At 45.3% G+C, this 26,001-nt stretch overlaps 1 protein-coding gene across 4 annotated transcripts in view; it reads left to right on the top strand.

Annotated features, from left to right (window-relative positions):
* The first annotated feature begins 7,461 nt into the window (after window positions 1–7,461).
* Window positions 7,462–26,001, top strand: part of SNCAIP (synuclein alpha interacting protein) — a 155,638-nt gene continuing 137,098 nt past the window's right edge. The window contains exon 1 of one of the 4 annotated variants that reach the window (XM_036071931.2): window positions 7,462–7,828. The gene's annotated coding sequence lies outside the window, so the exon portion shown is untranslated. Of the gene's footprint in view, window positions 7,829–7,932; window positions 8,017–8,343; window positions 8,498–26,001 lie in introns of those variants that run through there. The other 3 variants (XM_036071932.2, XM_036071929.2, XM_036071934.2) reach the window with 3 other exon arrangements.

Genomic DNA, 26,001 nt, shown 5'->3' with positions numbered 1-26,001 from the left:
TTATCATAACAATCTGGGGAAATAGGGACTATTAGTGTCCCATTTTGTAGTCGTGGAAACTAGGACCTAGCCACGTTAACCACCCCTGAGGATAGTATGAGATGAAGCTGAGATTTGAAACCAGAGAGTCTAACACCCAGATCAGTGTGATTAACGTCTACACTACAGGGTTGCCCTAGACTTTAATTTAAAAGCATTTAGTCTATCAACAGACTAGGTCATATCAACCTACCTCTTGGATAGACTATTCTCTATTCTCTCCATAAGCTGCCTTTAAATCATTTCCCATGATTTACAAGGAACATTTTTCATCGGCCATTAGCTATCCTCATCCAGTTCAATATGAATTTAGCTTTTCTCTTCTTGTTTTCTTCTAAAGAGGACCGTATGTCCCCAGGCTGAGGACTTGGGAACCAGAAGCTATAAATTTAGAGAAAAAAAGTAAAACTCACAACAGAGTCATATCTAAGAAGACTAAAAACCTTACTTCATTTTCAGAGTTTTTCTTCCCAAAAGCTGTTTGGACATAGGATTTATTCTGGTTTGGAACAGAGGGGATTATAATTACTTATGCATTCCATTCACTGATGGCTTTCTTCTGCAACTTAGAGGTGACCAGTACTAATGTCTTTGCATGGCTTATCCAAGGGGAAAAAGTTTTTGTTCTATTAACCTACCAGAAGCTGCTTAGAGATAAAGCCAAAAAACAGTCCATTATAGCTTTAATCCCCATGGCATCTAACTCCTTTTGTTGCCCCTCAGAGGGATGAGCATCAGCTGTAGACCTACCCAATCGTCTGCAAATGCATGGGTTTAGTCTCAAGGTAGAAGAGGTAAGAATAAAGGTGAATTACTTATAAGGACAACAGAAACTCTGAATCCAAGCAGATATATATATCACAGTAATATTCACAGCACAGTTTAGGTGCTATCGTGAAATGATTATCAAAACGAAGAAGAGAGACTGTGTTATTGCCCAGAGGACCAGGCATAATTAAATACACAGTATGGTTACAATTGGTAAGTAATCAGTGGAACGCATTTTTGTCAGTCTCATATTCTGCATCGGGGGCAGGTCCATGAGAACGTGGCATGGTGTTCGGAAGTTGACCTGCATTCCTCTTCAAATCATTTAACCACACTCGCTGACCTGCATTCCTTTTTATAACCATCTAATCAAATTCATTTCAAATACCAAAACCTGCAGTTTGAGATTTAATCGATGTTTACGCACACGTGTGAAATCTCTAGTGTCCACATGTGCCTTTGAGGACGAAGACTGCACGTTTACAGAATTTCGCAAGACCTCCCGGCCATAGTGTTTCATTCTTAAATGAATTCCCTGTCTCTCTTCTCCTTCCCCTCTGTCCCCCTCCTCCCCCTCCTTCCCCTCCTCCCCCTTCCCCTCCTCCCCCTTCTTTTCTTAAGAGGTCTTTAATCTGTGGGATATTCCAATTGTTGAAAGCATCCATCCTGCACCCGAGTCTTAGAAATTATTTATCTCTCCTATTGGTCCATGTTGGAAAGTAGTGCAACCCAGTAGGCAAATTACTAATGTGGAAGCTCTGGAAAATATATTAATTCCATGGTAGAGCATAAAGAATCTGGCTGAGTAGTTAATAACTAAGATATTGTTATGTACACGTGTCATATTATGAAAGCAAGTATGCTGACCGTTTGGCAACTTACAGCATTTTCTTTTATCCCTAATTACTAAGTTGGATGCTCTGGTATAGGAGGGCTATTCAAGTCACCAACAGAAAAAAGAAACCTCTGGAAAAGTTGAATAATGAGACTGTGCAATTTGAAGGATTTAAAACACTGCTCAGTTATTGTTGTAGAGCGTTAGGAATTTCCCTTGCAGACAAAAATGTTGGATGTAAAAGTTTGCTTAGAAATAACCATCTTGTGGTTAAATAACAGGTCCTCGGCCTCAATTCACGTCAGTGACTAGCGTAGCTATTCATGAAGATAAAAAATGCACTAGAATCCGGAGGGGAAGAGAATGGTATCAAAGCCAAACACAGGCAAGTAAGATTGATTTTATTCAGGTTCTTGTAATAGCCCGAGCACCCTAAATCTGAGTATCCCAGTGTTTCTGCAGCGGGATTTTGTGTTAGATTTTTACAGGGAGGGAGAGACAAGTCACAGGTGGGGTGACTTACAGTTGGGATTGTTTTGCAATCAAGGGAAGTCTAGGTCAGTTAGCTGAACAGGAAATGTTTTTTCTGTGTCTAGCAAGTTTCAGAGGGACAAACAGTTTAATCTCGGCTATTGATTCATGAGACAAAGAAGGGGAAGTTGGAGGGTCTGTGTCTAGTCTTGTCAGCACGTTCAGGCAGAAGGGGACAAGTCTGTGTTTGGCCTTGTCATAGGTAAACAAGGGAGCCACCTGCGAATCTTATGGAGTCATGAGAGAGTGGACCGTGAGTTTTATCAATCATATGGGGAAGTGACTCTTTGGGGTAAGCCATTTTCTGGAACACAAGAAGGTGGGGGCATTTCTCATTCCTTGCTGATTTCTGGGAGCACAAGTCTCAGGCACATTTCACCACTGTCAGTGGCAGCCTGATTCAGACTGGCGGCGTCAGCAGACAGATAAGGAGATGGGATTTAACCCAGGGGGAGTCTGCTCCAACAAATCTGAAGGCAACAAACCACCTTGTTGGCCTTGAAAGGGCCTTCCATACAAAGTATCCGGGAAAAGGTGACCTATTAATAAAGATGACGTGAGGAGGATCTCTGGGAAAAGAGACCCATCCTTTGGGCAGTTTGCTGAAGAAATACCACTTCAAAACTGAGGGTTTACGGATGAAGCCTAACAAGAATGGGCAGAGAGTCTCTCCCCATTGAAATGGGGAGAGCAGGTGAAGCGGTGAGCCCAAGTCAACCTCAGGTAGAAGAAAGCATTAACCTGCAAAAATCTGGCCACTGGAGTAAAGTAAGTATAGTTAAATCCAGTCATGAAACTTACATACTGCCTGCCTGAATAGAGTTTGGATCCAGAGTTCCTCTAGGTATTTCAACAGCTTTACAAATTCACTGTGCTCTCTGCTAGTAACTCACTATGGAAGAGGAGAGCAGAGGAAAGACCATGGCCCCAGATCAGTTGATTTACCAGAAAAACCCCACAAAAAAACAAAACCCTTTGCCCCGGTAGTCTTTTTGTATTTTTGCCCCAGGCTGCCTCAGAACCACATGTCAAGACACTCCTTCTCCTGATCGTATCTTCGCACATGATTTAATGGTTTCCATTTAAAAATACCAACAACGAGGGGCACCTGGGTGGCTCAGTCGGTTAAGCGTCTGCCTTCTGCTTCAAGAGAAGGACAGGCATCCTACAACATACCCAGAATATTTGGTAAATAATAAGATGGGGAAATGTGAACATTTCACATTTCACTGTAGATAAAACCAGAGAAAATTCTCTGTATATTTTGCCTGAAAGCCATAGAGCTTAAGTAGGGGAATAGATGTTGGACAGAAGTGTAAACACTATAGCAAATTTTACTTTCTGAAATAACCACCAAAACCATGGTAAAGAAATGTGATCAACAAAAAATGGTGAGGAGCCCAGTTTTTTAACAGTTTTGAGTTTCACAGAAAAAGGACTGGTTATAGGACATACTCGCTTGGTTCTCCCCACCTGCACATGCCCCACCCCCCTCATCTTCCACGTGCTCTTTAGAAGCGCTGATCTCTTCTGCATCTGCGTGTCTTCGCCTGCCTGCGCTGAGTGTGACTAGGAATTTGGCATTCCTCGCCTGACAAGTTGTCTATGGTCATTTCTTCACTTCCTAGTGATTCCTGCACCCTTCAATATGTCTTTTCTCTGTTAGCTTTTTGCTTCATCTTAGACTTCTAATAAAGTTAGAATTGGAAGGGAGATGAAATTCAAGTCCGAGAGCTTAGCTGCTTATAATATAGCAGCTTTAATAAAAGATTTGGTGTAGAAGGAAGTTTATGGATTGTTAACCTGATTCACTGAGATTATCCTGTGGTTTCAATTAATCCTATTACTATGCTTTTACCTATTCTTACAGATCATTGGAAGTTTTGTTGTTGGTATTTTTATTTATTTATTTATTTATTTTTTAAGATTTCATTTATTTATTTGACAGAGACACAGTGAGAAAGGGAGCACAAGCAGGGGGAGCAGCAGGGAGAGGGAGAAGCATGCTCCTCACTGAGCAGGGAGCCTGATGCGGGGCTGGATCCCAGAACCCTGATATCATGACCCCAGTGGAAGGCAGATGCTTACCCGACTGAGCCATCCAGTTGCCCATCATCTTTGTTCTCTTGTGATTGGTGGAGCCAATGAGTTGTGAGCAGCCGTGACATGTCTAACTCCTAAGCTGCAGCATCTAATTCCTCGTTAAAGACCCTTCTGAGTTCTCTTTCCCTCATTAGAGTGATGAGCAATATTGCTGTTAGCAACTTGCTCCATTTGGCTGGAGTCTTAAAATCAAAAAGACCTGAAACAGAGATGCAGCTGACCTGGACTTGACCTCTAGTGAGAGCAAGAAATACATTTTTACTATTCTGTGGAAGTTTTGAGCTGTTGCATGATTGTTACCACAGTGTAATCTAACCTATCCTGACTGATACAATCACATTTATGTAAGAAGTATGCTCTGATTCTCGATATAAATACCTTGTAATTACGTACATACATTTGTACAAGCAAATGAAACAAATGTGACTCCAGAATAAAATAGTCTGCCCCAACCAAATTATAGTTCTCAACCAGAAATCAGAAAGGACTTCAAACAGATCTTCCCTCAATAACCTAAACTGTGCAACAAGAATAAAAAATCTGAGCCTTTAATACAGAGTGAGATGTTTTATTAAAGAAAATCTACATTTCAAGAGTAGGCGGAAAAAAGAGAATGGTTTTCTGCTTGATTACTGACAGTGTTATAGCAGGTTTATCCAATGTTTGTCGCACAATAAAGATATATTATGGAAACTGGGTAGAAGGATAGAGGCAGATGTTTAATTGTAATAATTGAATGAACAATTAGATGTCAGCTCTTTGGCAGATGATATACAGTGAAATGCACTTTTGTACTAATTATTTTCAGTAGCTAACTCTTGAGTATAAAAATGTGCTCAGTGTTGAAGATCCAAATATGAGTAATACGAACTCCCTGGCATCTTGATGGGAACTGACAGTTGAATAGTAGGGGATGAGAAATGGACACGAGGGGCACCTGGTTGGCCCAGATGGTTAAGCGTCTAACTCTTGATTTTGGCTTAGGTCCTGATCACGGGCTCCTGGGATGGAGCCCTATGGGGGCTTCCCACTCAGGGGATAGTCCGCTTGCCTCCCTCTGCCCCTCCCCCTGAGCACGCACTGCTCTCTCTCAAATAAATAATTTTTTTTTAAAGAAATGGACACGAAGCAGAAATACGCTAACTGCTCTTAAAAGTGCACATCCTGTGCAGTGGTAGGCATGGGTGGGGAGTACTCTTAAAAGGGATAAATGGTCCAGGGGCTGTGGTCGCCAAGCCATTCCATTGGTACTAACTAGCCTACCGAGGCAGCTGCTTGATTGGAAAACTGAGTATCAGAGACTGGTTGGTAATTGGTAATGAGCAGCTAAAAGACTAGGCAGAGTAGTTTATGAACTTGATAAAAAGTCAACATGATGTTGAAGAAGCTGGATTTCTTGCCATCCAATCTAAAATCTAGCAGGTCTGTTCCAACCCAATTTCTTCACTCCTTCCACACTTTGGTATATCAATTTGTGGTTTAGGATTCAACAAACAGACTGCACAGGAGAAGGAAACCAACAAAGGATCCAAGCAAAAGCAAACTCATAGACTATGTAGGAAAGTATATATAAGCACAGGTTTAAATCACAGTGTAAAAATAATCACACAGAAACAATGGTAAGCATGTAATCAAAAACATGTTAGAAAGAATAAACCATGGGAAAAGAACTATAAAAAAACAGGGGAAACTATCTGAAACAACATCTCAGAGATTGCTCTTTTACACTATGGCATGCTATTCCTTTGGCTACACAGCAAGAGAGAATTTTTTTTTCTGGGACAACCCATTTTCTGTACATGCGACACAATCGGTTCCTTTTTTGAACCATTTAAAGCGAGTTAACACCTGGCTCACTGTTAGAGCTAGTAGACATTCAGGGTAGTGGGAAAAAGATGCCCATTTATTATTCTCCAACAAATTACTCCTTTGCTACATCAAAATCTGATTTTTAAAATGTCAAAATACTTAACAAGATGGCAGTGGAACTAGGCTCTCTATAGACCACGTCAAGGATGACACCAATTTCCATCCATATCTACTGGATGGAAGCAAGATGTGCTTTTCTCAGAGTTTATACTAGGCAAAAAAAAAAAGGAAAACACAAAAAACAGTATTTTTATTTTAACCAGATGTGAATGAATTAAGCCCAATATTTTCAAGTATTTTTAGTGCCATATGATGTCATCTGATTTTATATTTTTCTACTGAGGGATAATGTGTGTTTTTAAAATTGTGAAGCCACTTTCCACGCATGTACTTGATGTCTTATACATGATCAATTACAATAAACAAATTACAACACTGCAGGACACAATCTTGGCTGTTGATATCAAAAAGCGGAGAGAGAGAAATTTTGTTTCTCAATAGGAAATCAAATTAAAAGCATGTGAAATGTCTTCTGCTGGCCTTCAAGGTAGTCCTCATTTCAGTAATTATTGTACGTGTCCAAACAGGTCTAGACAGGATTGCCGGCCATGTCCTCCTAATCCTACAGTTTGCCTCTTTCCTGCCAACAGAGGCCCAAGGATTCTATAGGCACTGTGTACAGTATTACACCAGTCGCCCAGAGAACTCCAGTTTTTAAACAACCAGATCGTTTCTGTTTGCTATGTATTAAATATATATTATTATTAACATATGCAACAATACATTATATGCTATTAATATATGGTACATTATCTTTATTCTGTGTAGTAAATATATTATCGATGATGTATTTTCAATGACAGGCTCACACATGCTACATATCCCCAGTGCCATTAACGCAGATAAGCGCGGAGTTTCCCAGGATCGTGGCGCCACTCTCGCTCCCTTGGAACTGGCAAGGGAACAAAGAGGATGGATGGACGAGAACTTGCTTCCTCGCACTTTTCTCTGGGGCAACATCAGGCAAGCTGCCACACCCTGGAGCAAAAGAGTGGCCCTCAATAGCTCTGCTGAGTGAACTTCTCCGAGTCATCTCTCCTGGGAAAGAGATTTCTTAAAAACCATTTAAAGCTTTCCAAAGGGCAAAAGACAGATGGTCCTGAGCCAATGTTACCATAAATGCTTCCACTCTCCCTGATTTCATTTCGGAAATAAGGAAGGAAAGAGGCAGTCACCACTGCCGGCTTGCTCACACGCCTCATCCAGCTACCCCCCCCCCCAACCCCGCCTCCCATTAAGAAAAAGACGGTAAAAGTGAAGTTAATATTGCTGTAGGGCCCGTGGAATAGTAAACGTTGTCGAATTAAAAAGCCATTATTTCAGACCGAAGTCTCCATCCAGCACCCACGCCGGAGCAAAGGACAGTCCGAGCCAAGCTCCCTTGCCATCCACTCCTTGGCGAAGTCCTGGAGGGGGCGAGCCTCGCGAGCGGGAGGGAGGAGTGGGGGCGAGGACTCCGTGCCAGCGCCACATCCTCTGCCAAAGGCTTTTCAAGCTCAGCAGTGTCCCAGGACTGTGCCCACCTTCCGTTTCCCCTCCCCGAGTCCCTTCTCCTGGTTCAGGCTGGACCGCCGGACTGGTTTGGGGACCAATGAGGTGGCAGCGGCTGACGCGTGGATCCCGGTGAGGGGGGATTTCATTTCCAGGGGGGGAGGCCGCCGAGCCGGGGGGGGGGGGGAGTGGGAAGCAGGGGGCGGAGGAGAAAGAGGGAAGCGGGGGCAAAAAGTAGGAGGGGAGGAGAGGAGAAGCCCAGCCGCGGAGAAGCAAAGGCGGCAGAGGTGAAGGAGCGAGAGGTGGCGAAGGAAGCGCAGGTTCGCGGACTGGAGCCCGCGGGCCGGCGGGCGGGCGGGGAGGCGGCGCGGGAGGGGCGTGGGCCGGCTGGGGAGGGTCGCCGTCAGCCAGGCGGAGCGGGACTCGCGGCCCCGGGGGGCGGGCGCGGGGCGCGCGGCGGCTCCCGCAGCCCGGGCGGTGTGGCCGCGCCCCCGTCCCCGGCGGTGCGCCCGCGCCGCGCCCCGCGTCCCCCACCCCCCCGCCCCGCGCCGGCTCCGCGCCCGGCCGCCCCGGGGCTGCCCCCGCCCCGCGCGCGCCCGTTGGGGGGCCGGGGGAGCGGCGCCGGCTGCCGGGCCGCATTGTGACGTAGCGGGGCCGCTGCAGCGCCTCTGCCGCCCGCCGCCCGCCCGCCCGCTCCCGCTGCGGCGGCTCCTGCTCCCGCCGCCGCCGCCGCCGCCGTCTACCCGTGCGTCCGTCAGTCGGTTCCGCGCTCCCGAGTCGCCGGCGCACCGGGCGCCCCCGGTGAGTCCAGGTCCCCGGCGGGCGCGGCGGGGAGGCGGGGGGCGGCGGCGCGGGCGGCTGAGCCTGTCCAAGTTTGCACCGGGCGACCCCGGCGGGTGTCGCCCCTGCTCCCCGCAGCCCCCGGGGCCCCCTTTGTGCCGCGAGTCCCGGCGGCCCGGGCAGCGGCGCTGCCTCTGCAGAAAGGGTTTGGGGGAAGGTCTCTATAGTAACGGCGGCGGCGGCGGCTGCCGAGCGGCAGCTTTACCCTGGGGAGGGGGGAGACAGCCCCCGCCTCGGTTGCCAAAGGATTGTTCTTTTCCTTTGCCCGTTTGGTGGGGTTATTATCCGTGCTGCCCCGTCACATCGTATCGGAGGCGGGGATGGGCAGTGCCCCAGCTCCTGAGAGCCCAGATAATGAGGGGCCAAGTAATAGTAACAGCGACAGTACCAAATAACAATAATCAACGCGAAAGAGGGACGCCTGCGGTTGCTGCCGCCCCGGGGAGCCCCATGCGCGTCCCCGGGGCTCCCTGGCTGCCCCGTCCAGCCGCGGGGCTCAGAGCTGCCCCGGGCGCTGTCCTGCTTCCCAGGCTGGTCCGCGGCGATTTGAGCCGGGAATGTGCCTCTCTTGGCCTTCCCTCGTGGTGATGACTTTCATCTGCAGGTGGTAAGTGAGGTGAACTGGTTATTTTGGCTATTGTTAAATGCCACGTTTTGTTTATTTCATTTTTACGAAAAGAAAAGAAGGGAAAATTATGAGCCATTCCTGGCAGCCATACAGTTTCCACAGGAAATACTAGCATTCTTTGAGGAACACGCTACTGCTTGCAGCGAAGAAAGTCTTTACGAAACAAAAAGGCAACAGCATTGTTGCTCATTTTCAATGGACCGCTAGGAGAGGATGGGGGCGGTGGTGGGGCGGGGGGGGGGGGGGCGTGTGTTGTTTTTTCCTGTGGGAATGTTGCTTTCCTTGGGAAAGTTCATTGAGGAAGCAGTACTGTTGGTGTCCGTTTGACCCTGGCTGGTGCCTGGGCCTCCTGGCTCCTCTTGACTATTACTGACAAGTGCCCATCAAGGAGCCTGGAGGCAGGGAAGAGCCCAGAGGAAGGGAGAGCCGGTGCAGGACCGTCTCGCCACACACCACGTGCTGTGGAGCCCGGCCAGGGTGCAGTTCGCAAAATGAAATAAGGACTGTCTGGGGAGGTTTATGAGGATTACATGTGTGCAGAGTATGTCAGTTCTCCAAGGTGTCACTCTAAACACGTAATTTTCAAGCACCACTTTCTTCGCTGAATCTGCAGGAAGGCAAAAAACCTCTTTCTCTTATTACTACGGAGCAGACATCCCAATTGGGAATGGGCTGAAATCTGTACTTCATTTGTACATATTGAAATTTTAAAAGGCAGAGAGAGCAAGGTCTAGGGAAGCAGTATGCTAATGTGTTGACATCTGGGAGAAAACATCTATTGGCTATTCCCGATGCAGCTCAATGTTAATTTAGGCTCAGTGTGGTTCGAGTGGAAGGGAGATAGCTTTAAGGGGTTCTTAAAACTATTTGAAGAAGGTGTGACATTTTGCTGTCAATCATGGAAGTCTCTCCGGAAGGCAGTTTTCACTGACGATTACTCATAACCAAATATGTAGGAGTTCCCAGGTCTAGAATCAGAAAGAAGATGGTGCTTCTCTTAAGGCTCTTTTGGACACCTCAGAAATCAAATAGAACAAAATAAGGGATATAACTTTGAATGTAAACTTCATTTTCTCCATTGGAAGCGTTTCACGAGGAAAGGTTACGAGATAGTAGATGTGAAATGATGCTGCATTTATTGATTTGACATTTACCATGTGTTGATGTCCAAAAGGACATGACTAGCCAGATGAATCTCTCTATAAACTATGTCGCAGCTTTGTTAATTCCAGGCAGTTGGTGCACGTGTCGGTGGAAACGTGGAACAGAGGCCAAGAAACTTTGTGTGCGCTCTTATTTTGGAAGGAATTGTAGTAGTACTTTACTGTTCTTAAGAGGAGGGAAACCCACACAAACATCTAATACAAACAAATGATCTTTGATATTATCAGAGAAAGCCTGGAGCTGTTTTTCTTGCCAGATTTAAGGCATAGCTTGTCAGAAGAGGAAATCTCCCAAGGAGCAGGTGCACCATTATAAGAAACACAAGGGAAATTCTCTTTTAAATGCAAAATCTAATTGAACAGCAACAAGAGAATCAGTGACACTCTTAGAATAGAAGCCTTGTTTTTGGCAGTCTGTCAGGTTACAGTTGCAAACCACATAGGAGAAATATGTGTCTTGGGAGAACAATAATATCCTGGTGAAAATCAAACAATTGCTTCTGTGAAACTTTTACCCTCATATATTTGTTTCCTTGTGCACCTTTGATTGATAGGCAGATCTCGTTACAAGGAGTAATTTACTGAAAATGAATCAATAAATCGGTTACTTTTATGATATATACTTTGAATGATTTTGCACTGCACATGGATGAAATAACTAGATTTCATTTTTTTATGGTTTGCATCTTCGCTCTCTTTTAAGCTTTAAAAGTTAATGATCAAGATATGTGTTGAAATGATGACTATGAATTGATAAGACTGATGGCTAGGCCCTGGACAAACACTAATTGATCCCTAAATAGTTATAGTGTATTCACTTTGTGCATTTGTGGCATATAAAAATATAAAATACACAATCTCTTCACAAGGCTCTTGGAAAGAGGACACATGAAAGATACTTTATGATCCAGCACCCAAGATGCTGAATAGTAATTGGAAAGGAGTTCTGAGGAGAAAATGACCAAATCGGCTCAGATGTTTTATCCGTTACGGTGTCGCTGCATAACCAGTCACCCCAAAATGCAGTTGCTTAAAGCAACTACGAAAGCTCATGATTCTATGGTCAGTGGTTTGGGCTGAGTTCAGCTGGGTGGTTCTTCTGCTTTTCTTGACGGGAGTTCCCTCGGGCATCTTCAGTCCGCTGGTGGGTGAGCTGGTGGCAGGATGATCTGGGATGGCTTCAGTTACGTCTGGCAGTTACCGTGCTGTTAGCCAGGTTAACAGGTGACCAGGACATGTACCTCCCATTCTTGAGCAGATGAGACTGGGCTTCTTTACATGACAAGCACTGTATGTACCAAGAGCAGCAAAAAAGCAAGTATGAAGCCTCTGCGTATATCCTATTTGTTACTCTCCCATTGTTCAGAGCAAATCACATGGTCGGTCACCCTGCATTCAAGGGGTGTAGAAAGTCTCCACTTATAAGGAGAGGAAGCCCCCCCAAAATTGTAGTCTTTTTGTTTGTTTGTTTCAATTTACGACATGTTTGAATACTTGTTCTGGTGTATGTTTTCTACTAAGGAAGAGTCTACTGTGAGTCAGGAGAGATCAGTGGGCAGCCCAAAATTTAGGTTAGGGAATGCCATCATTGTCCTGTAGTCTTTGTTCTATAAACCTTGGGTAGGTGCGGAATAATGCAGCGATAGTAAAAGTTGAGTCCCAGCTTTCTGCCAGTGGAATCAGGGTGGTTTGGTGACAGTAGGCTGGTGGCAGAGTCAGCAAACCATTGTTGGGAGGTGAGGAAGGCTCTGGCACGGGTGGAGGCAGAGACAAGGAAAAGGAAGGGATCACTCTGGGGGGTCCCATATTTTAGGATTAGGTGACTGATGATGATAGGACACTATTGAAAGCCTCCAGTCAAAACCATTCTGAAATTTTAAAAAAGCTTAAGTGGCTGAATGAATGATTGTGCCGTCGTGGAAAATAGAGAAATAAGTGATTTATATGGGGGGAGGAGAAAAATTCAGTTCCAGAAAGGTTGATTGAAAGAGATAAATTGAATGTGAATGTACTTTATAAATTGCAGAGTATGCTATGAACGTTAGCTATTGCTTAGTGCTTAAGTTGCAGTGAATTGTGTAGACTTGAGTGTCTCTAGAGTAAAGCAACAGAAACCAAAAGGCAACCTGGAGGATATCCTAAGGGTCAAAGGGAAGTCAGAAGAACCACTTTCAGGATAGAAACGGAACTACTGGGGGGCCGGGGGAGTAAGAACTCACATTCTTTTTCTGCAAGACACAGCTGGAGGTCTGCCCTTGGACTTAGCATACCCGCAAAGAGAAAACCTTTGGGGGTACCTGGGTGGTTCTCGGTTGGGCATTTGACTCTGGGTTTCGGCTCAGATCATGATCTCAGAGTCGTGAGATGGAGCCCGGGGTCCCAGGTCGGGCTCCGTGCTAGCATGGAGTCTTCTTGTCCCCCTCTCCCTGCCCCTCCTCTTGCTCTTTGTTTCTCTCTCTCTCAAATGAATAAATAAATAAATAAAATCTTAAAAAAGAGAGAAAACCTTTGGCCTAGTTTGAATGGCATGCACACTGCTTAGCTGGGCCCATGGGTTGACCACCCCACTAAGATGGCGCACAATGGGGAGTCGGTAGGTGCTTCCTCAGAGGACAGGGGCGTACTGCTCTCAGAAGCAGGAGTGGACACAGGGTGGCAAAACCAACACCTGCCCACCGGAAATGAACCCTTGCAGATTTGTTTGGACCTAGCCCCTGAGAAGCCCACAGGATAGGAGCTGACAGTTCAGGCATACTTACATAGAGCTCTGTGGGTGCATTAATAAGAGTTAAACCCATGCTAGTGTAGGGGTCTTTTCATGGAAGGAGAGTAAAGAAAGAAGGCCCAACATCATGCATCCTCCAGGCTCCTCCTAAATGTCGGTGGTTGTCCTATTAGAGGGGAGAGGAATTCAAAACACGTTCAGCGCTTTTTCACCTGAGGGCTCAGTTGAGGTGCTGCTTCGCCAGCCTTGGGTTATTGATGGCCAGTCTGAAATTCAGGTGGTGTCCTCACCATCAAGTGCAGCTGTGGGCCAGACAGAACCACCTGGCCACTCTAGCATCGCACAGTTAGTCTGAGAGCACGCACAGCTGCTCGTTATGGAAGGGCCTCGGATGGCCCCGTTCAAATCCAAGCACACACTTTTATAGTTTCTTTTGTACAAGCCTAAGAACCCTGAAGATATTCAATAAATGTTAACTTAATGAGTGAATGTGCCATGATCTGGTACAGTAACATTTTCTAAAGCAGTCTCGTTTGACTTTTCATTAGTCACAGTAGAATTTGCTATAAAATCCCTAAAATGTATTTTTTAGATTCAAATGTTTCAAGGTACTATTGTCTCAGTAATGGAAGTTTTTATAATCCACCACTCACAGACGTAGACTCTTTCTTTTTGGAGACACAGTTTTCTTTACTTCTTATCTTTATCAGCAGCTCTTGGCCACAAGTCACAGAAACCCAGCATACACTTGGTCAGGCGGGAAGGGGCGTGTGTTGGCTCCTGTATGGGAGAAGTTCAGGAAGAATCCAGTTCTGATTTCCCCCTCTTCTTCATGGTGGTAGGATGGTCATCAGCAGCTTCAAGCTTAACCCCTGCAGGAAAAGAGAATAATTTGGGATTCACTCGAATTAGTGGGCACATGCCCATGCCTGAACCAGCTGCTGGGGCCAGGGGTTTGGAACACGTGTTGGCTTGTCTTTGACGACGTGCCCAGGCCTGGAGCCTTGGGGAACGGGAGTAGCAGTCCGTGTGCGGAGGCGGGAGATGTGCGAATGCAGGAGCTGCATGGGAGGGTGGTCAGCAAAACCCTCCTAAACCCAATGGCCTGAAAGCAGGAAGGGGTTGTTTCTTAAAAAGAAAATATGGAAAAGAAGAGAAAGTGGATACCGTGCAAGCAAAGGGGCCGGTGTCTGCTCTTGCATCTGTTTTCCCTCGTGGACGCATCATCCTCTCTGCCCCCAAGCCGTGAACCTGGGAATGATCCCGATGTGACCTCCACCTGGTCAGTCACCAGGACTGCCTGCTCTGTCTCCATCTTACTCTTTCCCCACATTAGTTTAGAGTTAGAGCCTCCCTGTTTCACCCTGCACAAGTCCCCTCTGAAAATGCCACATCCAGTCTCTCCGCTTCAACTCTGTCCTCCCCACCATTTGTTTCTAAAGAACAAATAGATGAAATCGAATCAGGTAACTGCCTAAGAGCCATTCAAAACCTCATAACCCTGGGGGGCGGGGGGAAGACCAAGCTCCTGATCTTGAATTCCGTGGTTCCCGGGGTTCCCCGTGATGAGGGCCCTGCCTTACTTGCCCTTGAACATCCACTCCTCCTTCCACACTCAACCCAAGTGTTGCTCTTGCAAGAAGCCTTTGCTGAATGCCAGGTCCTGCCCTGCATCATAGTTTACTTTGAAACCTTGTTTCAAATGCTGGGGATTTGTGACTCTCTCCCCGGGGTACTGACAGTGACAGCTGCCTGGGGCTTTGTCGTCTTTGTGCGTCCCTGTGCCTAGTGCGGGGCTCCCCACAAGAAGCTCTACTATAGAAGAATGAATGAAAACTCTGTGCTGAGTCATTCATCTTGGTGATTTTCAAGGTTTACTCTATTTCCTTTAACTCGATTTCTTAAATTTGCATCTCACAGTGTTGGCTCTGAAAGCAGGTACTCTTTGAAATTGCTGCTCAGACACTTTTCAGCTGTTTTCCCAGCTCCTTGATATGCTCCTTGCCTGCTTGGTCGCTAACAGCTACTTCAAGGAAGAAGCTGAAAAATATCAGCCATCAGCCGCCCAAAGTCAGTCTCGAAGCTAGACTGTGTGTGTGGCTCAGAGACCAGATGAGGAATACCTTTCTTTTTTTCCCCCTGCCATAAAAGAGGTTATTTAATAGTTAATATTTATGAGGCACTTTACTCTGCATTGGGTGCTTAACAGATGACTTACAATTATTTTCTTATTAATTCTCACAGCAGCCCTAGGAAGGAGATATTACCATTATCCATCCTTTTTCTGCCTATGAGGAAACTAAGATTTACAGAGTTGGAGGGGCTTGCTTGCCACTCAGGTCCTTCTTCCCGGAGATTGTTCAGCCGTCAGACACACCTCTAGGTTGTTGAGTAGAATCAAGCTTTGATTGGGCTCTTCCAATTCACCCATTACGATTTTTGTTGTTATTGCTCTAATGTGAAGTGACCACCTCCTAAGAATAAAACATGCCACCTACCTCCCTTGGCTTTGAATATGTCAAAAAGATTATGGAGAAAGATGTATCTAAAGCAGTAAGGACTCCGGTACCATAGTTGAAGTGAAGATGAATGTCTCCCTTAGAAATTTCGTCATATTCCTATGGTTCTGCTGTTGCCAGATAATAAAGGGCTCCTCTGGAGGTCGTACTGCTGTGTACAGAATGCAGGCGTCCTGAATAGCCAGAGGGAAGTCTTAGTCCTGAGGATCACTCAGAAACTGAGTCCATAGATCGGTAAAATGAGCCAAACATTTTGGAAGCCACAGCAGCTCAATGGTTTTTACCAGTTTTCAGTCTTAGAGCCTGTTGAGAGCTTTTTTTTTTTTTTAAGATTTTATTTATTTGACAGAGAGCAAGAGAGCACAAGCAGAGGGAGCAGCAAAGGGAGAGGGAGAAGCAGACTCCCCACTGAGCAAGGAGCCCAATGTGGGACTCATCGATCCCAGGACCCTGAGACCATGACCTGAGCTGAAGGCAGATGTTTAACCGACTGAGCCACCCAGGTGCCTCGAGCCTGGTGAGGTTCTGATGAAAGCTATGGAGACTGTCCTCAGAGAAAACAGATGTGCCCTCACACCACTGAGCTCACGGGCTTACAGGATCCGTGGAAGCCCGTTTGTGGATTTGCGGGGGCTCCATAGACTCCAGGTCAGAAGCCTTGTTTCAAAGCTGTAATCTGGAAGACAGGTAATAGCCATTGTCGTATATTGACCACATCCTGCCAGTCACCTGCAGGTTTATCCACTGTTTACCCCGTGCCAGTCCTTTTGGAGAAGTATAGAGCCCTAAGCACCCCTCTAAGACACGGATTCTGAGCCCTGTTGGAAGGGGTGGGGAGTGAAGTTAGGGGAGGAACCCCGTCTCCCAGCTAGCAAGGGGCAAGAGTGGGATCGAATGCAGAACCGACACCTGCATCACTGCTACTTCGCTCGGCCTCCACGCTCGATCCTCTTAGCACGCTGGGCATGAGATCGGTGCCCCGGAAATTCTGAGCCTTTGTTAGCCCTGACCCCCCCTCACCCTTCAGCGTCCTTGTTGGAAGTGGGTCACAGGGCTGCTTCTGCGGCAGGAGCTGCTGGGAATGTCTCCCGTGCAGGAGCTGAAAGGGCTGGGCAGGTCTCAGCTCCTCTCCTCCTTCCCCTGTGACAACAGCTCACACCCGCATCTGAGACATACAGCCCTGCTGCCGGACCCTGCCTAGGTGAGCTCCCCGCTCATTCCAGAGTGCAGTTAGCACAACGGAGACCTTGACTGCACGGGTCCTCCACTGCCAAGCTGGCTGCAAATTCTCCGTAGGAACCCCTCCCCAGACAGTTATTTTGAGCTCGCTGTACGCCGGGCACCTCTCAGAGCCGGAGTGAGCGCACAGATGTGGTTCCCGAGCTCATGGCATTTCTGTGTAGTCTATATCTCGCCGGGAAGGGGGCGAACAAAGAAATAAAGTGTAATGTTTTAAGAAAAAGGAAGTGTAAAGGATTGATTCTACTCCAGTTTCCGTTCTTTGCGGCTTTACAACTCTAGGCACAAACGTGTCTCCTTCCCTAGCACTTTCCTCCCTCCCCTGGGATGTTAAGAGTGCTGATTTCCAGAGACTTTAGTAGACTGAGTAACGGGGACCCAGGCGCCCCAGGCCTCTCAGCCACCCCTTTGCAGATGAGCTGGCAGAGTGACCAGATGACCGGCCAAATGAGGTGGAGACACAGGGCTAGCTAGTTGGTCTGGTCCCCAGCAGAGCATGGCTCCCTGTAAACCACAGGCTGCTTCTAATTTATCTGTGATGTGATGATTGTCATTTTGGCCTTTATGGTGTGGTCTCTCTGCTGCACATGAATCTGGCAGGCGTGCACTGCTCAGGAAGCAAACACAAGACCAACCTCTGCTCCGTCTTTGCAGCCCCTGAGAGGGGCCCCTGGGGGCTCGTTTCTATGCAGTTCCTTCTCCCTGCTCACCCACCTGCGCCCCGACCTGCCCCCGAGCCACCCTCCCAGGTTGCCTTCCGCCTCCTTAGACCAGAACAGGCAGATAGAAATAATAGATCCACGAACGTGAGCCACTTAGGTAATTTCAGGGTCTCTGGTAAGCACATAAAGAAAAGTAAGAGGAAACAGGTAGAATTAATTTTAATAATATATTTAACTTAACCTGCAATATCCCCAAAATTAGCATTTCCACATGTAATATAAAAAATTATTAACCAGATACTCTTCATTCTTATTTTCCTTATTTTCTGAAATTTGGTGTGTATGTTATTTTTCACTCAGACGCTAGGCACCCTTGTGATGCTCAGGAGTGGATTGTGGCTCCCACGGTGGCCTCCAGGCATGGGCTCTGAGGACGCACAGGGCGTCCCAGGGGCAGACTCGGCGACTGCTGTCTCTGGCTCCCTCAGCAGTTAGCTTGAACTTCTACTGTTGCCCCTGTGGGACGTGGCTGACTGTGCCCTCGAACGTGGGCTCTTGAGCTCAGGGAATGCATCTGTCATCTTCCTGCCCCCAGTGAGGAATGCAGTGTGTAGGAGGCCCACAGTTGGCCTTCTGGACAGTGGGAACTCGTTAACGGACGAGGAAAGGTTATTTGTTACCCCCAGGAGCTGCAGGGATTGGGGTGTATATGGGGTGGGGGGCTTGCCTCGCGTGACCTCCCTTTGCCTGTCACTGCCCGGCTCTGCCCAGTGCCACAGAATTGCATTTGAGTCAGACTGAACAGACAGGAAGCCTCTACAGTGAACAGGGATGTCCCAGCCTAGAGTTGTTCTGAGCTCCTGCAAGTCTGCTTGAGCTCCAGGCTTCATCTCTTTTAATATTGAGTACTAGGACAGCTTACACACAGCCCGGTGTGTTAGAGCTTAATGGTCTTATTTAACAGGATAACAGCAACAACAAAATCCCCAAATATATAGGATAGACCAAACACCAAAAAGGCCAACTGATACCCAGAACATTCAATATACAGGAAAGGAATTGCTGTGTCAGGGAGCTGAAAAGAGTCATCGTCATGAGAGTTTTCTCTGTTTCCAGTGGTTTTGGAGTCATCATGCCTCCCCGGGGAGAATGGGAGATTGATATCCTGAGTAAATTAGCATTTGCACACACAGTTTTTGAAATTTTGCAAGTGCTTCAAACCCACTAATGTGCATGTGCTTGTTTGTCCACTTTACCCCTAATAGTAAATGTCACTTGAAATAATTCATACAACCAAGTCTCACAGATTGGCACTCCCATAAAGCCCATATTAACCACATATTCAGATAAATGCAAAGTTTGAAAATGGAAGAAAATATTGCTGTTTGATCTGTGAAGTGATTCTTGTCCCATAGAAGAGTATGGTTACCTCAGGCCCAATTAAAGAGTGCTTTGAAATAGAAAATGGAATCAGGCATAACCTCCGTTTTACCATTGATGACCAGTTTCAAGCTGGAAAGCTCATGGACCTGCTTGGGGGTTTTTGGGTCTCAGAGGGCACACAGGGAAAAGTCAGTCCTGCTGTCACAAGCCATGAGGGGGTGGGGTGGGGATGAATGAAAATGTTTGAACAATTCCTCACCTAAACTCTTTGGAACAGTTTGGAGACAAGGTAGCTTGCCAGTATTTTTGCGAAGTAGACTCTAAAAAGTTAAAAAAAAAAATCATAACCTACATCATAGACATCATACGGTAGATAACTGAACACCAGCCATATTTAAGTAATTGGAAGATCCCTTCTTTAATAAGTCAAGGATGGTTTGAGACAGACAAAACTTTACATCGGTTGGCTCCAGTTTGGAGAATGCTGCTTTCATCTGAGTCTCTTAGAAAGGAACTCGTGCCTCTCTGTGACCAAAATATACTTCGCCCAACATGACGGCTCTGCTGTGCTGTGTTGGTGTAATTGAAAACCTATAAAAAGGCTGAGAGCTACTTTTGAATTGGCTCGGTGAACTTGGACTGGATCTGTCAAAGTGGTGAAAGGTTTAAAGGAATTTTCATAAATGAGGTCTCCAAGCTGTGTTTTAAACCATCGAATTCCAATGAACTCCAAGGCCCGTGAACTCGGAGAATAGCGCCTTGGAGAAGAGCAGCCATATCAAGATGGAAATAAATGATTCATTTTCATTCCCCGAGTTCTGCAGACATAAGCACACTTAACTGCTGATCATCATAATTTAGCAGTACTGTTGTGCACTAAAAATACAATTTAAAAGTCTAATCTTTAATTAAATTGAGTACTCACAGATTAACATGGTTACAAATCTTGGGAGCTGGATATAGCACAATGTTTACTCATGTTGCTAGGAAATAGCAGAGCTCTTTGTAAGTTACAGATTGATTTGGTAAGTAGAGGGATGTGGGCTTCTCCCTGCAAGGACTTGATGATTTCTTCTCAGTTTCTGTTGCATAATGTATGTAAATGAATGTCACGTAGCAGAAATCCTGCACACTCAGAGCTTTGGTTGGTGACAGCACAGGTGTGTGCACCTGAGTAAACATTTGGGAGATCTTTGAAAGGGTGATTTTACTGTGAGCTCTTCGATGAAATAAACATCATCAAGTGTTTGGGTTTTTAATGAACTGAATTTTTCCATTTGTTAGAATTATCAAGAAAAAGGATTGCTCTTTAAAATATAATTACCAGGAGGCTAATTGATGGTTTTGCGTTCCTGCCATTTGTGGGAGACTGTGAAATTAGTACAGACATTCGAGACAGGTTGATGGTTTTCCAGAATCATTAAAACTCGCATGTAGGAAATCCACTCTGCTATTCTTTTTTTTCTTCCTTTCCCTGCCTTTGGCAAACCTCGCTGCATGACACACTGAACAATAGTTTTTAAAAATGCAAAGCTAGTGCTTGTACAGCATGAAAGAGAGATGCTGGACCAGCTCACTTGCCTTGTCCCTGAAAAGAGAAAAGATTTCTATGTGCTACTTCAGTCAGGATCAGGCAGCAAAGAGTGGCCTCCTCAAGCTCAAAAGTAGAACTGAGAAAAGAAAAACCCCACAGGAACAAATTACTGTGTGATCTGTTTGAGGCAGCCCCTTATCTATGGAGCTGGTATTTCAAACTAGAGTCCCTTCCTAAGAGATGGAAAACTAGTAGGATACTAGTTTGATTGTCTCCAGGAATGACATCAGGGTGAGGATGCTCATTACAGGATTTTATTTTTTTATTTTTTTTTAAAGATTTTATTTATTTATTTGAGAGAGAGAGAATGAAAGAGAGCACATGAGAGGGGTTAGGGTCAGAGGGAGAAGCAGACTCTCTGCCGAGCAGGGAGCCCGATGTGGGACTCGATCCAGGGACTCCAGGATCATGACCTGAGCCGAAGGCAGTCGCTTAACCAACTGAGCCACCCAGGCGCCCTCATTACAGGATTTTAGCCTATATCCAAGCTCTGAACAAAGTGGGGAGAAGTAAAGGATGGTGCTGCCGGGGAGGCAGGGTCGTGAGTGCACGCCCAGATGTGCGCCCATGCCCTCTATTGGTAACTAACACACTTGTAACTTCCCTCTGGATAGTTGTTGGCTTCTTACTGCAGAAAGCTGTTGTTGATTTTGGTAAGAATTGTTTTCTCAATCCGGGCAAGTACCTAGCACAGTCTCAAGTATGTACTCTATAACCAATACCTGTTGGCTGAATACATGAATCCTTCAACATGTCTTGAAAATAAATGTATTAATATTATAAGACCCAAGGCTTACTCTGTTGCAGTCAATAGGGGTTAAGGACTTGTCTCCTCAAAAGATATTGTCATGTCACCTGTGTTATATATATTCAGAACATTCTTCTGAGGCAGGATACTGTCAGACAAGGGGGCAGAATGCCATGTGATGGAAGGTTTCACTGCTCAGCCCCTGTTGGAATGAGTGATGGAATTGTAAGAAGTGAGAGACCTAAACAGTATGGACGTTCCTCAAAAAGTTGAAAATAGAGCTACCATATGATCCAGCAATTGCACTCCTGGGTATTTACCCCAAAGATACAAAAGTAGGGACCCGAAAGGCTACGTGCACCCCGATGTTTATAGCAGCAATGTCCACAATAGCCAAACTGTGGAAAGAGCCAAGATGTCCATCAACAGATGAATAGATAAAGAAGATGTGGTATATATATAATGGAATATTATGCAGCCATCAAAAGGAATGAGATCTTGCCATTTGCAACGACGTGGATGGAACTGGAGGGTATTATGCTGAGCGAAATAAGTCAAACAGAGAAAGACATGTATCATATGACCTCACTGATATGAGGAATTCTTAATCTCAGGAAACAAACTGAGGGTTGCTGGAGTGGGGGGTGGGGTGGGAGGGATGGGGTGACTGGGTGATGGACACTGGGGAGGGTATGTGTTCTGGTAAGCGCTGTGAATTGTGCAAGACTTGAATCTCAGATCTGTACTTCTGAAACAAATAATGCAATATATGTTAAGAAAGAAAAAAAGAAGAAGAAAAATGTAGCAGGAGGGGAAGAATGAAGGGGGGGAAATCGGAGGGGGAGAAGAACCATGAGAGACGATGGACTCTGAAAAACAAACTGAGGGTTCTAGAGGGGAGGGGGGTGGGAGGATGGGTTAGCCTGGTGATGGGTATTGAGGAGGGCACGTTCTGCATGGAGCACTGAGTGTTATGCACAAACAATGAATCATGGAACACTATATCTAAAACTAATGATGTAATGTATGGGGATCAACATAACAATAAAAAAATTAAAAAAAAAAGAAGTGAGAGACCTGCTGTTACAGAACTTTTCTTGCAAGAAAGGAATTTGGGGATTTGACAATAATGAGATGGACAGATGAGATAAAACTAGCACACACATTACGAGCTTCTTGGGGGTGGCAGTTATTTACAATCATTCTGTCTCCCCAGACACCCGACAGCATGCTTATACTTGGTGTGGGATAAAGATGGTGGGTAGGAGGCAGAATCCCATACCGGTTATGAGCTTGAACTTCCACCTCAGAGCAAGGCTTGGCTCATTCTCTTACGCTGTGTGTGATGTCACGTACTTACTGAACCTCCTGACGTTATTTCTTCTCTTACTAACAGATATTTTATTGATTACATCACTTATTCAGGGTAAGTGGATGATCGGGTTCACTGTCTTCCTTTCTCTACCTGCTTTGTGTGCTGAGATGTTTGAACTAAATAAGCAGGCTCCTTTGTTCTCTGGCTTCTGGTTGGGTCTGGCCAGTGGGAGGTATCATCAGGATATGAACAACAGGTAGCAAGAGAGTTTGAGCTCTTGACTTCCTGGATTTCCTCCTTACCAGGTTATCTCTTGCTTCTGTAGGCCATGGCTCCTGGTACGGAGCCAACTCCCTCAGGCTGCTTTCTAAATTCTGGTAACTGTGCCCTCCTGCCAATGCTTCATGCTAGTAACCACTGTCCTTTACACTCACTCGCTCACTGTGCCATCTCTCGGGAGTTACTCCAAACCCTGCCCACACCTTTTCGCACAGTCTCTTTATTAAACTACCTTCAAATTGCATTTGTGTCTATCACCTGTTTGCTGTTGGGAACCTGACCCAAGTGACAACCTGTCTCAGAGGTCATTGTGAGAATGACATGATTGAGGTAGAATTTAAAACAATGATGGGCTCGTAGTGAGTACTCAACAAGGTTACGTATCATTATCATCATTTTTCTTTTTTACGGAGTATTGAGTTTGCCATAATAATTATTACTGCATTGTGTTAAATCTTAAAAAGGTGAGAAGGAAACAACTCATGTTGCAAAGGTTAAAAATGGGAACTGCAAGACAGAGGGAGAGCGAGGGCTAAGGTCAGCAAGTGCTCCCGTAGCAGAGCTAAAAAGTCAATTAAAGATTTCTGACTTGGTTTCACTGCACCGGCTGCATTGTCACCACACGTCTGGAAAAGAAAGTGACGACTTCCAAGTATTTAGTCACTTAAATCATCACCTACTTGGGATGATTGGGTGTGCTTCATGCAGCAAACCCTATTTGTGATCACTAAGTAATAATTGGGCTGAATCATGGATGTCTCCGCATCTTCAGCTTCATGACCATAAGGGCTGGGACTGAGCATTTTCACACTCAGGCCCTCCTGGTAGTTTCAGGACAGATGGTCCTCAGGACTGAATTTCTTCTAGGCTCTCGGGTGTAGATGTGCTTCTGTATAATCAAAGCTGAATAGGAGACCAGCATTATGATGCTCATGTAGTAGATTTTCTGCACATAACATTTTTCTGACTTCTGTCTTCGAGTTCTCATTCTTGAGTCCCATAAAATAGGTCACTGTGATATTTAGAGTCATCTTGTCTATAACATATAGTACACTGATTAAACCGTCTGTCAAGAATGAAAACTAACGGAGTCCCTGAAGAGGTAGGGGCCAGTGTGAAAACAAAACTTCCTGTGACTTCTCTCCATTTGATGATACATTTGTCGTAGTTGTTGAAATTCTGGACTGGATGGATGTATCTTTCAGTGGCTTGGAAAAATTGTGCGAGTGTTCTCAAACTAGAGAGAGTGAATTTCAGAAATGTCTCATTTTTACAATTAAGTAGAGTCAGGGGAGGCATAGAAATTTGAAGGGCCTTTTGATGTCAGTCCAAATAAGGATTTATATATTGTCCCTTTTGTTCAAGGAGCTGAGTAGAGAAAAAACATCTCTCGTTGCCAGAACTGCTGATGGTTCTGGAAGGAATGGTTGTCATTTGAACATTTGGATCTCTTTTTATGCTTTCACGTTTGGCTTTAAAGTCAACCCTAGGTAGGCTTCCTGCCTTCTTTCATTATAAAAAATATGCTTTTCATATATTGGGCACTTAGCAAATAGGAAGTTTTCTAACTCCTTATCTATCATCTGGGTATTTATTGTCTTTAAACTGTCCTTTCTGGATGAAATAGTACGTTAAAGTGACATCATGATCTCCCCGTTGATCCTAATGAAGCTTCCTGTTGCTTCATTTCAGCCCTTTACTTGTGCTTAGATTCCATCTCTTGCTATTTTTTTTGCCTCAAGTTAAGTGCAGTGGCATTTTCGTTGAGAGGAACCAGTGTATTCATAGTGTTCATTATTCTAAATGATTACGCTGTTGTCACCACATCAGTTGTGTTGACATGAGTACTAGTAACATGGGAATAAAATTAAATTCTTAGTCGATCGTACCAAAAATATCACGTTACTCTACCCAAGAACCCTCTGTGGCCGCTCGCCAAACAGAAGTAGTCATGAGTCCTTTAAAGCTGAGTAACTGATGGTGTTCACAGATGGAAGACACATTACTTTATGCAGTCGTTCTGTAAACACGCTTTGATACCTTTCCTTATGTAGACTCAGTCTTTTCCTTCTATGAACTTTCTGCCTCGTGGAGGAGAGAAGCTTGTTTGTCTGGAGTAGAGGTGTGAGCAAGTTACTAGGGAGGAGGAGGGAGCCGTGAACTCCACCTGAGATGGGGAGGCAGGTGGTCAGATTATCAAGGGCTTCCCAGGCAAAGGGACCTTTGATTTAGAGTTCAAGGCCAAATGGGTGTGTTCACCAGGCAGAAAATTTAGGGGAGGGCAACTTCACAGACTTGTGAAGTTTAAAGTATTTTGATGTGATTTCACGGTAAGATAGATGGTGTGGAGTGGCAGGAGAAAATGTCAAAAGGATGACTGAATTTTCATCAAATCTTCATCTGTTTCCCACTACGGACAAAGGGGGCTTATGTTTCTTTTTCAATGAGTGACGCTAATAAATAATCCTACATAGATTCTTGTGTCATCCATTCTCAAGGCTTATATTATCACCTGTGTTGGTAACTTCCAGATTTTTCTCTCTAGTCCTGGGCTAGAGATCCTCTTTGTCTTCTGGTCATGTATATTGTGATGTTTCATTGGCTCTCATAGTTTACACCCCCAAAGTAAATTCACCCTTTCCCTCAAAATCTTGGCTCTTCTTCCATTTCTTAATTGAGTAAATGGCCCCAGCTTTCAAGGAAATTATCTGTAATTTTTAACCCCCTGTTCTTTTAAATTCCCTAGTATCTCTAGCATCCCAATAATCAGTAAGTCTTGCTTTGTTTAATCAGTTACTCTCAACATCATTGACTGTTTTCCATCCACATTTCTAGTGTCTTTATTCAAGGTGTCATCATTTTACCCTTTGGTTACCATAGCAACCTCTCAACCCGACCCTACCCCTTTCTGATTAGTTCCCGCACTATTACCAAGTTGATCTTTCTAAAATTGATTGTGTCTGTGTTTGTGCCAGTAAATTTGTAATAGGTTTTCATTGCCTATGGATAAAATAAAAAATCCTTAGCATCACGTACAAGCCCTCATGATTGGCCCTGCACACCTATCCAGCCTCATGGGTCCCAGGCCAATCCCCCACCCCTCTCCAGACTTATTCAGTGACTTGAAGCTCCCTATAGTTTCTAGTCTTGTAGTTTCCTAGGAATTGTCCTTTTTCTGTTCCCAGACTTCTTACCCTGTGAACTCATTTC

Source organism: Halichoerus grypus, chromosome 2 (assembly GCF_964656455.1).
Source record: "Halichoerus grypus chromosome 2, mHalGry1.hap1.1, whole genome shotgun sequence".
NCBI lineage: Eukaryota > Metazoa > Chordata > Mammalia > Carnivora > Phocidae > Halichoerus > Halichoerus grypus.
The sequence above is the reverse complement of the archived record's forward strand: the minus strand, read 5'-3'. Positions and strand labels throughout refer to the sequence as shown.